Source organism: Felis catus, chromosome D2 (assembly GCF_018350175.1).
Source record: "Felis catus isolate Fca126 chromosome D2, F.catus_Fca126_mat1.0, whole genome shotgun sequence".
In the NCBI taxonomy this organism is placed as follows: Eukaryota; Metazoa; Chordata; class Mammalia; order Carnivora; family Felidae; genus Felis; species Felis catus.
The window spans coordinates 80454450-80467039 of record NC_058378.1 but is presented as its reverse complement, the minus strand read 5'-3'; the positions used below and the strand labels follow the sequence as shown (position 1 = coordinate 80467039).

Below are 12590 nucleotides of genomic sequence, written 5' to 3'. Positions count from 1 at the left end.
CCACAGCCTTCCGCAATTATGGCAACATTTCCCTAGAACAAAACATGAACATTAGATAGCAAGACAGGCTGACTTTATAGCCACTGTCTCTAGCCACCACACAGTACTGACGCTACCTCCAAAACAAATCCAGAATCTTCGCTTTCCTCCAGGACGCCCCACCGTGCCCCCGGCCCCAGCCACCATCACCCCTCCCGCAGATTACCTCAAAGCCTCCCACCAGTCTTACTGTTTTCTACTCTATCCACCATCTTCACATAGAAGCCAGATGGATCCTTCAGGAGTGTAAACCAGATCACAGCCCAAGGACTTAAAATCCTGATGGTTTCCCAATCCACTCACAATTGAATTAAAATTCACCAGCCTTTCTCGACAATCTTTACATAAAAGTAGACTTCCTTCTGTTCCTTTTACCAGCGTGCTCATTCTCACATTAAGGGTTTGTATTCGAAATCTCCTCTGCCTAGAATGCTCTTTCCCCAGATTTCATATGGCCAGCTCTTGTCACTGAGGTTTCGGTTTAAATACCACCTGCGCAGGAAGATTTTTCCCTGGCCTCTCAGTCACATCCACCACACCACCCTGCTTGCATGTCTGCACAGCACTTACCAACATCTGGGGTTTTTTCCCTTGTTTGCTCCTTGACTGCTCTTCATACTAGAACGTAAATACAAGCAACAGTGCCTGTCTTGTTCACATGACTACCTCAACACCCAGTATAGTTGCTTTCTGAACAGTGAATGGGCCATTACTAAATGTTGCAATTTCAGTAGCCTTTGTAAAGTGTTTTATGTGATCTACTTTCTGAAAAGCCTAAACAACTTCAGAGCACACAACAGGTGCCCAATAATCAATCCGCTAAAAGAACTTCTACAAAATCAAATGCCTTCAGATTTTCAACTTAGTAACCTCTCCCACATATTCCTCCACGTACACAGAGACACAGAAACAGGAGACAGACTGCTTCTCTCTTCCCACCTGTGAAGATGATCCATTCCAAACAGATCACTCCACCCTTGTAATCGCCAGCCCCTTGACAATACTAGCTCTGGGGAAAGTGAGGCAGGGACTGGAAAGGCATGCGTTTCCAGCCTCATCCACATGCTGTAGCTATACTGAACCCTCTGGCTGGTCCTTAATCATGACATAATCTTCATGTCTCCTTCACTCACAGGCTTGCTTCTGCATAGGATGTTTGCCCACTCCCGCCCCCCACTCTTATCTGGTTTTAGAAACCTATTACTTCTTTGAAGACCAGCTTAAATGTTCCCATCTCTGTAAAGCTCTTCCTGACCCAAACCTAACCTTGTGCTAATTCAGTCACTTCTTCACCACTTCATAGCACTTGTGTGAATTATGATTTTTTTCCAATGGCTGCCTGTGAAACATTCACCTTTACGTCTCTGTAAGCAGTGTCTGCTATGCGACAGCCACTTACCATTTAGGCAATAAAAGCAAGTACTAAATATTCTACTCGTATCAAAGGATGGCAGTCCAAAACAACATCAGTCAAAACCAGTTCTGCAAATTACTATAGCTTCCCTTTTGAAAACAAACTTTAGCTTCATTAAACACCAAGAAATGGATTTTTTATAATAAAAATTTATAGTAACAAATTACCCACCCGAACCAAAAAAAGCAAAGGATATATAAGTGGTGTTATATGATGTCTTCCCTTCAGGACTTCAATCACAAGTGTACTGCTGCACCTTAACGTGCAACACTAAGTAGAGACCCCTTTCTCCATCTGCAAAATATGGACAATTTCTTCATCTATCCAGGGAATACTGTCCTGCAATAATCAATTTATAGTTGAGAATAACTGCATTATTAAAGCTAAGGACGTTTCAGAAAATGGTGCTGGGACGACCAGATAGCCACCTCCAAAAGCACTGTTGGACCCCCACCTCATACTATGTACAAAACTTAAACTATCATGGATCTAAATGAAAAAAACTACAACTATAAAATTCTTAGAAGAAAACATAGATGCAAATCGTCTGCACCTTGGATTGGCCAATGGCTTCTTAGAGACAACACTGAAAACACAAGTAAAAGAAAACACAGATAAGCTGGACTACATCAAAATTAAAATCTTTGGCGCCTGGGTGGCTCAGTCGGTTGAGCGACTTCGGCTCAGGTCATGATCTCGCGGTCCGTGAGTTCGAGCCCCGCGTCGGGCTCTGTGCTGACAGCTCAGAGCCTGGACCCTGTTCCAGATTCTGTGTCTCCCTCTCTCTGACCCTCCCCCATTCATGCTCTGTCTCTCCCTGTCTCAAAAATAAATAAACGTAAAAAAAAAAAAAGAAAAAAATGTTTAAATCTTTGGTGCTTCAACGCATACCAATACGAAAGTGAAAAAGCCCACAGAAAAGGAGAAAATGCGTGCAAATCATGTATCTGACTTGTAGCCAGATTACATAAAGAGCTCTCACAACTCAAGAATGAAAAGACAAATAACCCAACTGAAAAAGGACTGGAGTAACATTTCTCCAAAGAAAATTTACAAATAGCCAATATGCACATGAAAAAATGCTCAATACTATTAGTCATTAATCACTTCACTAGGATGGCAATCATTAAAAAACCAGTAATAAGTATTCAGGATGTAGAGAAACGGAACCCTCATTTGTTGCTAGGAAGTGTAAAGCGGTGCAACCACTTTGGAAAACCATCTAGAAGTTCCTCAAACATTAAACACAGAGTTACCACACGTTCCAGCAATTCCACCTCCAGGTACATACCCAAAAGGAATGAAAACTTAAGCCCACACAAAAACTTGCACGCAGATATTCATGGCAGCATACTTCATAACAGCCAAAAAGTAGAAACAACCTAAATGTCCATCAATCAATGAATGCATAAACATAAGCAAAATGTGCTATATCCATACAACAATTAAATAATTCAGCCATAAAAAAGGGGTACTGATACATGTTACAACAGGGACAAACCTTGAAAATATTATGCTAAGTGAACGAAGGCAGACACAAAAGGTGACATAGTGTATGATTCCACTTACATGAAATGTACAGAATAGGCAAATCCACAGAGAAAGAAAGATTAGTGGTTCCCAGGAACTGAGGCAAAAGAGGGAGGGACTGGTTAATGGGTACAGTCTTTTGGGGGGCGTGATGAAATGTTCTGGATAATGGTGATGGCTACACAACTTTTAGAATACACTAAAAACCAACGAATTACATACTTTACAAGGGTAAATTTTATGGTATATGAAATAAATTTCAATGAAATGGTTACTTTAAAATTAAGAAAAAGTCGGTTAAGCGTCTGACTTCGGCTCAGGTCACGATCTCACCATTCGCGGGTTCGAGCCCATGTCGGTCGGGCTCTGTGCCGCCAGCTCAGAGCCTGGAGCCCGCTTCAGATTCTGTGTCTCCCTCTCCCTCTGCCCCTCCCCTGCTCGTGCTGTCGCTCTCTCTCAAAAATAAACAAACATTAAAAATTTTTAAAAAGAAAAAAAATGGAAAGGTACGCAACTGATTTCCAACAATGCTTTATACATTCAAATATTTTTTACTTATGTGAATTCAAGCCACATAAAATTCTGACTTACCAAATGGTAAAAAACCCAAATTATGTTTTGTTGGTTAGGAGGGATTGGGACAGTCTGCCCTCAATATATGAACTCTAAAAATAAAAAATTAGTTTCTTCATTACTAAAAAGTTCAATTCACCAGGCAGCTGAAAAGTTATCAACTTTACATTCAATTTATCTGACCAACATCCATTTTAAAACGCAAACTGGGGAGCCCCTGGGTTGCTCAGTCAGTTAAGCATCAGACTCTTGGTTTCAGCTCTGGTCATGATCTCACGGTTCTTGAGTTCAAGCCCCACCGTGGGCTCTGTGCTGACAGTGCAGAGCCTACTAGGGATTCTCTCTCCCTCTCTCTGCCCCTCCCACACGTGCTGTCTCTCAAAATAAATAAATAAACTTTATTTTTTTAACGTTTATTTATTTTGAGACAGAGAGAGACAGAGAATGAACAGGGGAGGGGCAGAGAGAGAGGGAGACACACACTCTGAAGCAGGCTCCAGGCTCTGAGTTGTCAGCACAGAGCTCGACGCGGGGCTCAGACTCACGGACCATGAGATCATGACCTGAGGTGAAGTCAGACGCTCAACACGCTGAGCCACCCAGGTGCCCCTCAAAATAAATAAATAAACTTGGAGAAAAAAAAAAAAAAACCCTCAAACTGACGGCTCTTGTCAAAAATTTCATCTTAACCAAAATACCGCTTCCCACAAAGCAAACAATGCTCACTGATCTGGATTTCTCAAGTGGCAAAATTACTGGTATAAACTCCACGGAAGTGCCTTTTACAAACGCAAAAAGCCTGCCCAACATGTTTGGGAGGTTCGTTAATGGACTAATTTCAGCTTTGATTATTCTAAAAAGGTTTCTGAAGCCTAAAATAAGGTTTGATGTAAACTACTTTCTAACAAAATCAATCAATTACAAGGAAAAAATACTCTGATGAACTGGAAGAAGTTTCCACAAGTTTGTGGACAAGTTTCCACGTACACGCAGTGGATAAATCAAGACTGTTTACTGCTAAGAGACTATGTATGTATCCATAAAATACCAAGCCTTCCAAGCCTCCTACTCAGACACACACAACAGAAACACATACACCTGTTTTCCAACTACATCAGCATCCACCCATGTACCATATAATTACACATATTATCCTTGGTATACAAAAATACTATGGACCAGCTTGTTTACGTTTTCTTCCAACAGTGCTGACAGGTAGCAGTGAATCACACATTCTCATGTGTCTCATCTGCCTCATGATCAATGACACATGCTGCCAACATCTGAGGTTAAGGATGCAAACTGAGACTACAGATTATTTTCTCCTTCTCGTGATGCTAAATGTTACCTATATACAAACATGGAATGAATGACCTCCCTTAGTGTCCCTGGTTCCAAACTCAAACTGTGATAACTGCAGCAGACTCAAATCTGAACTACAGAAATGCAGTAGTTACATTTCTATTTGAAAAAGACACGACCATTATCATATCATTGAGCATCCTCTACAAGAAAAGAACCACACTAAAAATAGAAAAAAACATACTAGCCCCCCCCCCAAAATTTTTTTAAGTCAGACGTAATTTTGGGGCGCCTGGGTGGCTCAGTCAGTTAACTGTCCAACTTAGACTCAGGTCACGATCTCATGGTTGGTGGGTTTGAGTGCCCGGCTCTGTGCTGACAGCTCAGAGCCTGGAGCCGGCTTCGGATTCTGTCTCCTTCTCTGTCTACCCCTCCCCACTCACGCTCGAGCGGGCACATGCGCGCGCGCGCTCTCTCTCTCTCTCTCTTAGAATAGACATTAAGAAACAAAATTTAAAAAAGAGACACAATTTCAAGTATGTTATCTCCTAAATCATCAAAATCCTAGAAACCCCACTACTTAGAAGACTACAAGCAGGGGTGCCTGGGTGGCTCAGTCAGTTGAGCATCTGGCTCTTGATTTCAACTCCGATCATGACCTCACCGTTTGTGAGTTCCAGCCCCGCATCGGGGTCTTTGCCGTCAGCCTCCCTCTCTCTCTGCCCCTCCCCGGCTCACGCTCTCTGATTCAGAATCTCTCTCTCTCAAAATAAATACATAAGTAAACTTAAAAGAAAAAGGGGGAAAAAAAGACTACAAACAGCATGTCCTAGAATACTTCCATAAGCAAAAATACTTGGTAAAACAATGTATCCATCTTTCAATGCTGAATATATGGTAACCACAGAAAAAGAATCCATACCCATTTCTCAGAGGTCTTGAAATCTAGTTGGGAAGCAGAATAAAAGCTTAAAAACATAAACTGAAATCCAGGCTAGCGTACGCTGGTGTAAGAGTCCCACACAAAAAAAGGAGTGAATAGATAGATCCCTTGAGGCTGAACTCGAGAAAAAGACTTCTCAAGAGACAGGACTCAACTGGGCCCAAAGTAAAGAGGGGATCCATGAATAAATGGCGGAAGAGGATTTCCAACAGAAAGGCCGAGAGGAGGGACTTCACGAGAACAACAGACGAGTTAGTTTGGCTGGAACCAAGAATGCACAGAGGGAAGAAATGAGTTAAGACTGAAGAGAACCAGGGCCAGACTACAGAGAAACCTGAACACCACACCAGGAAGCTTAAGCCTTACTTCGCATGTGATAAGGAGAGTTCTGGAAGTTTTCATGCTGTGATGTGAGGAGACGAGAGTGTTAAAACGTTCAAGATGTTATTTACCCAAAGCATAAGCAAGCACAAATATTCCAAGTAGAACAGCACATCACTGGCAGAAAACGTGTCCGAAGCCCAGGTAGAAGAGCTTATTGGGGCAGAAAGGAGGCAACAGCAGCGCTCACATGGTAAAACCGAACCCGGTTAAATAAGAAGTTACAGTGCTCTGCTTTTTCCGACTCCCATTCACCTAAAGTTTCCACTTATTACAAAAGCGATGTAAGTGTAGAGCACCCGGAGAGGCCCTCACCATGTCAGTGACACGGAGGAGGCGATTTACCTCGGATAGCGTACAACTGGATTGTGAGTTCCAGAACTGGGCCAGCCCTCAGACTGAAACGTGACGCCCTTAACCCTTCCCAGGGTACAGAGCCGGGCTGAGGCCCGGAGCAGAAAGTACAGCACCATGAATGAGCTCCCCATGCTATCCCAGGCACGCTTCGAGAGTAAATAAATGGGAGTCTCAACGCTCGAAGCGTTAATAAAAGTGATGAAACACCAACAGAAATAAAGACCCCTCCTGACATTCAAATAGCCTCCCCAAAGCTTAAAAGGTGTCACTCCCGTCCTCTGAGTTTCCCTCACGGCCCAATAAAAACAATGTTATGAAATTTCAGTATAAGGAAGTGACCGCGTATCTTAAGATCCAAAAAGCAAGAGGGAGCAAGAGTCTAAGTTTCTTTAGAATTACCTCATTTAATTAATGATAATAAGCAGGAGAAGAGACTCAGCTTTATTTGCCACAAACACAGTTTAGGTGACTTTTCCCAGGCCCTTGGCATTAAACCAAGATCAAAAATCTCTATGGTTTCCCCTGGCGTATGAGTTGTACACTGAGTCATCCACGTTTGCTCAAAACGGGGGGACCCTGGAGGTCGCGCGAGTGAGAAAGTCAACTTAAAAAAAAAAAAAAGGGCCACAGATGCAAGAACCGCTCGTTGTAGGAGGTTTCCAAGGGCTAGGGATCTCTCAACTGTACTCTCAAATAATATTTCTGTACGCTAAATTTTTTTGACAACACCATAGGTCATGCGATGAGCACACAGACCAAAACACCGGGTGAAGAGGACGGCGCTGAACCTGGTAATAGTCTATGGAGTCACGGAAAAGGAGGCTCCGGCCACAGAAACTCAAAATTCTCAGCCAGAAGGGGTTCAAAACACCAGTGTATCTCAAAGATAAGGGGCCGGCTCAAACTTCCAGGCTGGACCTACACTGCCCGTCCCTTGCGCTCAACGCCAAGTATTCATTACAGTCCTTTTGTCTGTGAAATAACCCGTAGCAAACCACCGCGGAGAAAATAACCAGATACTTGCACCGCGCCACCGTGGTCGCGAGCGAGCAGGGTAAACAATCTTTCCCCCGGTTCCAGCTCCTCCTCCCCAACCCACCCCCCCCCCGCCGTCGCCCTCCACCCTCATTTTCTTAGACGCGGCACCGGCGGGAGGCCACCTCGGAGGGCGGAGAGGGAGCGGCCAGAGGGCCAAAATGCAAGTTTGGAGGCCAGCACTAACTTGGAAAGATGGAACCAAGTATCCCGGCCTATTGCACAGCAGGAGCGAAGCCCCCCTCACCCGCCCGTATGTGGCAGAAAAAGAAGTTGGGGGCGAGGGAGGGGGGTCTCTGGCGGAAGAGAGGTGGCGGGGCAGGCGGCGCGGCCAGCCGCGGCGGATCGATGGTGGGTAAACAAGCGCGGCGGACCCACCCTCCCACAGCCCCGGGGCCTGTCCCCGCACCGAGAAAGCCCGAGATGGGAGCGCGGCGGCGGCGGCGGCGGCGGCCGCCCGGGCCCCCTCCCCTCGCCTCGCCTCCCCTCGCCCGCAACGCCGCCCCAGGGGGCGCGGGCGGGCCGCCCCGGACACCCGGCGGCCTGCAGGGAGCGAGGGGCCGGGCAGGCCGCAGAGGGGGCCGCGAGGGGCCTGCAGTGGGGCGCCCTCCCGGGGCCCGGTTACCTGGCGGCGGCGGCTCCTCCAGCTCCTGCTCCTCCTCCCCGTCCGATGCTCGGCGCCCGGCGGCGGCGGCGGCGGCGGCGACTCCCCGAGCAGCCCGAGGCGACGAGCCGAGCCCGGCCCCTCTCCGCCTCCCTCCGTGCCGCCGCCCGTCCCGCTGCTGCCGCCTCCGCCCTCTCCCCTCAGTCAGGACATGGTCTCCGCGGGCCCGCGCGCGGCTCCCGGCTACCGGGGGCGGGGGACGGAGGGGCGGAGAGCAGGCGCGGAGGCGGGGGGCACTCCAGGGGCAAAGGGGGAGGGGGCAGAGCGACGGGGGGGAGTCGGCCTCAGGCGCTGCGGCTCCTAATGGCGTCGGCGAGGGGCCCCGGAGCCAAATAAACCCCACGGCGAGCAGCACAACGTCAAGGCCCGACCCCGCCGCTCGCTGCCCTGTCATTGGCCCGGAGGCCGCCAGCGGCGCAGCCAATGGGAGACCGCCTCTTTCCGGACGCAGGGGGCGGGCCGCGGAGAGGTGACGTCATGCCGGCGTCCGGCCCCGATTGTGAAGCTCCGCCGGCGGGGCTGCGGGCGGGCGGCGAGGTGCTTGGCACTCCGGGAGGCGGCGGGGCGGCGGCGCGGCGCGGCGTGCGCGGGGCTGGGGGACGCGGGCGGGGCGTCCTCTCGCCTGGCGGACTCCCTTTGCCCGCTCTGTGCCCCTGGTTCCCCGGACTTCCAAGCCCAGCCGTGGAGCTCAGGTCTCCCGAGTAGTCTTAGTGACAGATTCTCCCTTAGTCTAATAACAGTTTCAAACTCGTTATAAGACATCAGGAAAGATGAATGTTTAGGGCTTTCTCTTTTTTTTTTTTCCAAATTTTTACAACGTCTATTTTTTACGTAAGCCCTACCTTCGAGGCAGCTATCCATTTCTACGTGTGTTTGTGTATGTTTGTTACATATTACGTACATATGTGCATGATGAAAAGCCATGGGGTTTATATGCCAATTCTATCTCAAAATAAAAAAAATTGGGGGGTGCCTGGGTGGTCCAATCCGGTGGGCGCCCAGATTGGGCTCAGGTCACGATCTCGGGGTTTGTGGGTTCGATTCCCACGTCCAGCTCTGTGTTGACATCTCGGAGCCTGGAGCCTGCTTCGGATTCTGTCTCCCTGTCTCTCTGCTCTTCCCCCACTCCCTCTCTCTCTCTCTCAAAAATAAGTAAACATTAAAAAAATTTTTTTAACTTTTTTTTAAGCCACGGAGACTTTGCTTTCTTTTCTGCTACCTAACTCTAGTTTGGGGTAAACCCAGCTTTCTTATGGTTGCCTTTTCTGGGGCTTGGAGCTTTTCGGTAAATTGTAAATTTACAGATAGAGGATAAATTACAGCCGTGGTAAAAGTGCTGCCGGGAGAATTCCCAGAGCCTAAGTCTTAAAGGGAATATGTTATACGGTGATGTAGTGTGTGTGTGTGTGCGCGCGTATTTACTTTAAATATAATCAAATAGTTAAGTCATTGAGCCTTTTGCTAAAAGCCCATGTGTCAAAATTTTCCAGCTGGAGAAGTTTGTTTTTCTTAGTGGGACTTTGCCTTGAATTTTTCATACTTCAAAACTGTATTTCAAGAATTTAAAAAACTGTAAAGTACAGCAACTCTTTATTATAGACCTCTTTAAAAGTTATCTGTTGAGGAACTATAGCACTGTCAAAGGGCATTAGCAGTTTATGGGACACCTCAGCTTCAATGGGAAGATTAAGAGTTTAACTGGATTTTTAAAACTGGCAGATTTCATTTAGTAAAACGATTCATGATATCATTCTCAGTCTCTCTTTGCGTAAATAGAAAGTTGAGGATATGTGTATAGCTTTACTATGGCCACTTAAGAATAGTACCTTGTATAGCTACCCATCACCAAGAACCTCTTTCATAATGTTACTATATTTTATCCTCACGGCCATTCCTGTGGTAGAGATTTTCAATCATCCCCATCTTCCCAAAACAACATTATTTGGTCAAAGACTTGTCAATAAGTTGAGTTTAAACCGCAACAGTCACTTGGCTGCAAAACTTAACACGTATCCTCATACATATAATTAACACAACTGTCAATTAAATTAAACACCATATGACTATGTTAGAACAAATGGTTCAACCAACATTTCACTTTGAAAATATTTTAAGAGCTTCTGAGTACCTTCAGCTTCCCTTTCCTGAACCTCAGCTGCAAACCACCTCACCTAAGAGTCCACAAGAACTGCAGAATTAGGTGGAGTTTGGTGGGGTTTTTTTATGCTTGTTTTTTGAGAGAGAGAGAGAGGGTGCAAGTGGGGCAAGGGCAGAAAGAGGGGGACAGAGGATCCAAAGCGGGCTCTGCGCTGACAGCAGCGAGCCCAGTGTGGGGCTCGAACCCGCAAACTGCGAGATCATGACCTGAGCTGAATGAAGTCAGACGCTCAACTGGCTGAGCCACCCAGGTGCCCCTAGGTGTTTTTATTTAGTTAGAGTTGTGGCTGATTTTGTTAAGAGAACGGGATATTGTTGGGGTAGGGCAAAGGAAAGTTAGCAAGTAAGCACCATGTGCCAAGGAACAAGAAGTACACAAAGATGAGTAAGATACGTTCTGTGTTTGAGGGACTAAAGCATAGGTAGGGAAGAGAGCAAGACAAAAATAGCCATAATTAGAATATGAGATGGAATGCGCTAAGTATATTCAAATGAAAATTACCTCGTAATTAAGAGGAAGAGCCAATCCCAATGTTAAAGCTGGAAAAAAGTATGCACGATTTTTAAAAAGTTCTTTTTCTTACAACTCTTGTAAAAGTGCAGAACAGTACTGTTTGGTTGACAATTTGTTTTGGCTTTTATTTGAGAAACAGCAAGATTTCCATTGTACTTACTGTGAAGGTCTTGAATGCCTAATTGTGCATCTGTACTTAATTCCTTTACTAATTCAAAACCACGGGAAGGTTTTAAGCAGGAAATGCCAGTACCGGAGCTGTATAACCTGGCACGTCCGTGAGACAAACTTGGGTGGAACTAGAGACAGGGAAATCAATGACTAGACAGGAACCCAACTCCAAAGTAGTTATGGGAATGCGAAGGAGGGACAGACATGAAAAAGGGTAGCAGGAGAAGGGTCAGGGTTTGCCAGTGTCTGAATCTGGGGCAGAAGAATCAAAACTCGGAGACCTCTGACTGCTAAGTGGGATGATTAACAGTGGGAAACACAGGAAAGGAATTAGATAAGAGGAGATCAGGTGTGTCCAGATCCTGGGCTCAGGAGGAAATGTGCAGCAAGCAGCAGAAAAGCTGGTCTGAAATTGGATAGGCTGGAGCTAGAGATCAACACCAGGGAATTATCTATGTAGAAGTTACTACTAAAGTCACAGGGGTAGGAAACCAGAACTACCAAGGAGGAGAAAACAACTGGTCGGAAAGAACATTTAAAAAGGTGTTCTGGGGGGCGCCTGGGTGGCGCAGTCGGTTAAGCGTCCGACTTCAGCCAGGTCACGATCTCGCGGTCCGTGAGTTCGAGCCCCGCGTCGGGCTCTGGGCTGATGGCTCAGAGCCTGGAGCCTGTTTCCGATTCTGTGTCTCCCTCTCTCTCTGCCCCTCCCCCGTTCATGCTCTGTCTCTCTCTGTCCCAAAAATAAAAATTTAAAAAATAAACGTTAAAAAGGTGTTCTGGGGGCGGCTGGGTGGCTAGCTGGTTCAGCACCTGACTTGATTTTCAGCTGGGGTCGTGATCTTGTGGTTTGTGGGATTGAGACCCAACTCGGGCTCCTCGAAGCGAGAAGCCTGCTTAGGACTCTATCTCCCTCTCGCTGCCTCTCCCCCCTCCTCTCTCTCTCTCTCTCTCTCTCTCTCTCTCAAAATCAATAAATACTATTAAAAAAAAAAAAAGTGTCCCGAAAGTCAAAGCAGCCAGTGAGCCTCGGGAACGTGGTAATATAATAAATAATGTCAGATTCTAGAGACTTAGGAATTAGAACAGAGAAAAGGTCACTGGGTTTGACAAACAAGAGGCTTAGTGACCTTCTAGAGAAGCATTCGCAGTGGGATGGTGGAGAAAGAAGCCAGATTTCAAAAGCCGAAGGTATATGTGGGCATTGAAGTAGTGACTATTTACTATCAGTCCCAGATGTTTGGCAATGAAAAAAGGCAAGAACTCTAATAATAGACACAGGGGTAACGAGAATAAGGGAAAGGTTTTTTCTTTTATATATTTAAAAAAATTTTTTTTTAATGTTTATTTTTGAGAGAGAGAGACAGAGTACGAGAAGGGGAGGGGCAGAGAGAGAGGGAGACACGGAATCCGAAGCAGGCTCCAGGCTCTGAGCTGTCAGCACAGCCACCCACGTGGGGCTCAAACCCATGAACCCTGAGATCATGACCTGAGCTCAAGTCAGATGCTCAAC

The 12590-nt window shown here is 46.4% G+C and overlaps 1 protein-coding gene across 1 annotated transcript in view; it reads right to left on the bottom strand.

The window, feature by feature from the left end:
- The window catches only part of ZRANB1 (zinc finger RANBP2-type containing 1), a 62962-nt gene extending 54399 nt beyond the window's left edge, over positions 1-8563 (bottom strand). The window contains exon 1 of the mRNA XM_023241071.2: positions 8200-8563. The gene's annotated coding sequence lies outside the window, so the exon portion shown is untranslated. The remainder of the gene's footprint in view (positions 1-8199) is intronic.
- Positions 8564-12590: the final 4027 nt, after the last annotated feature.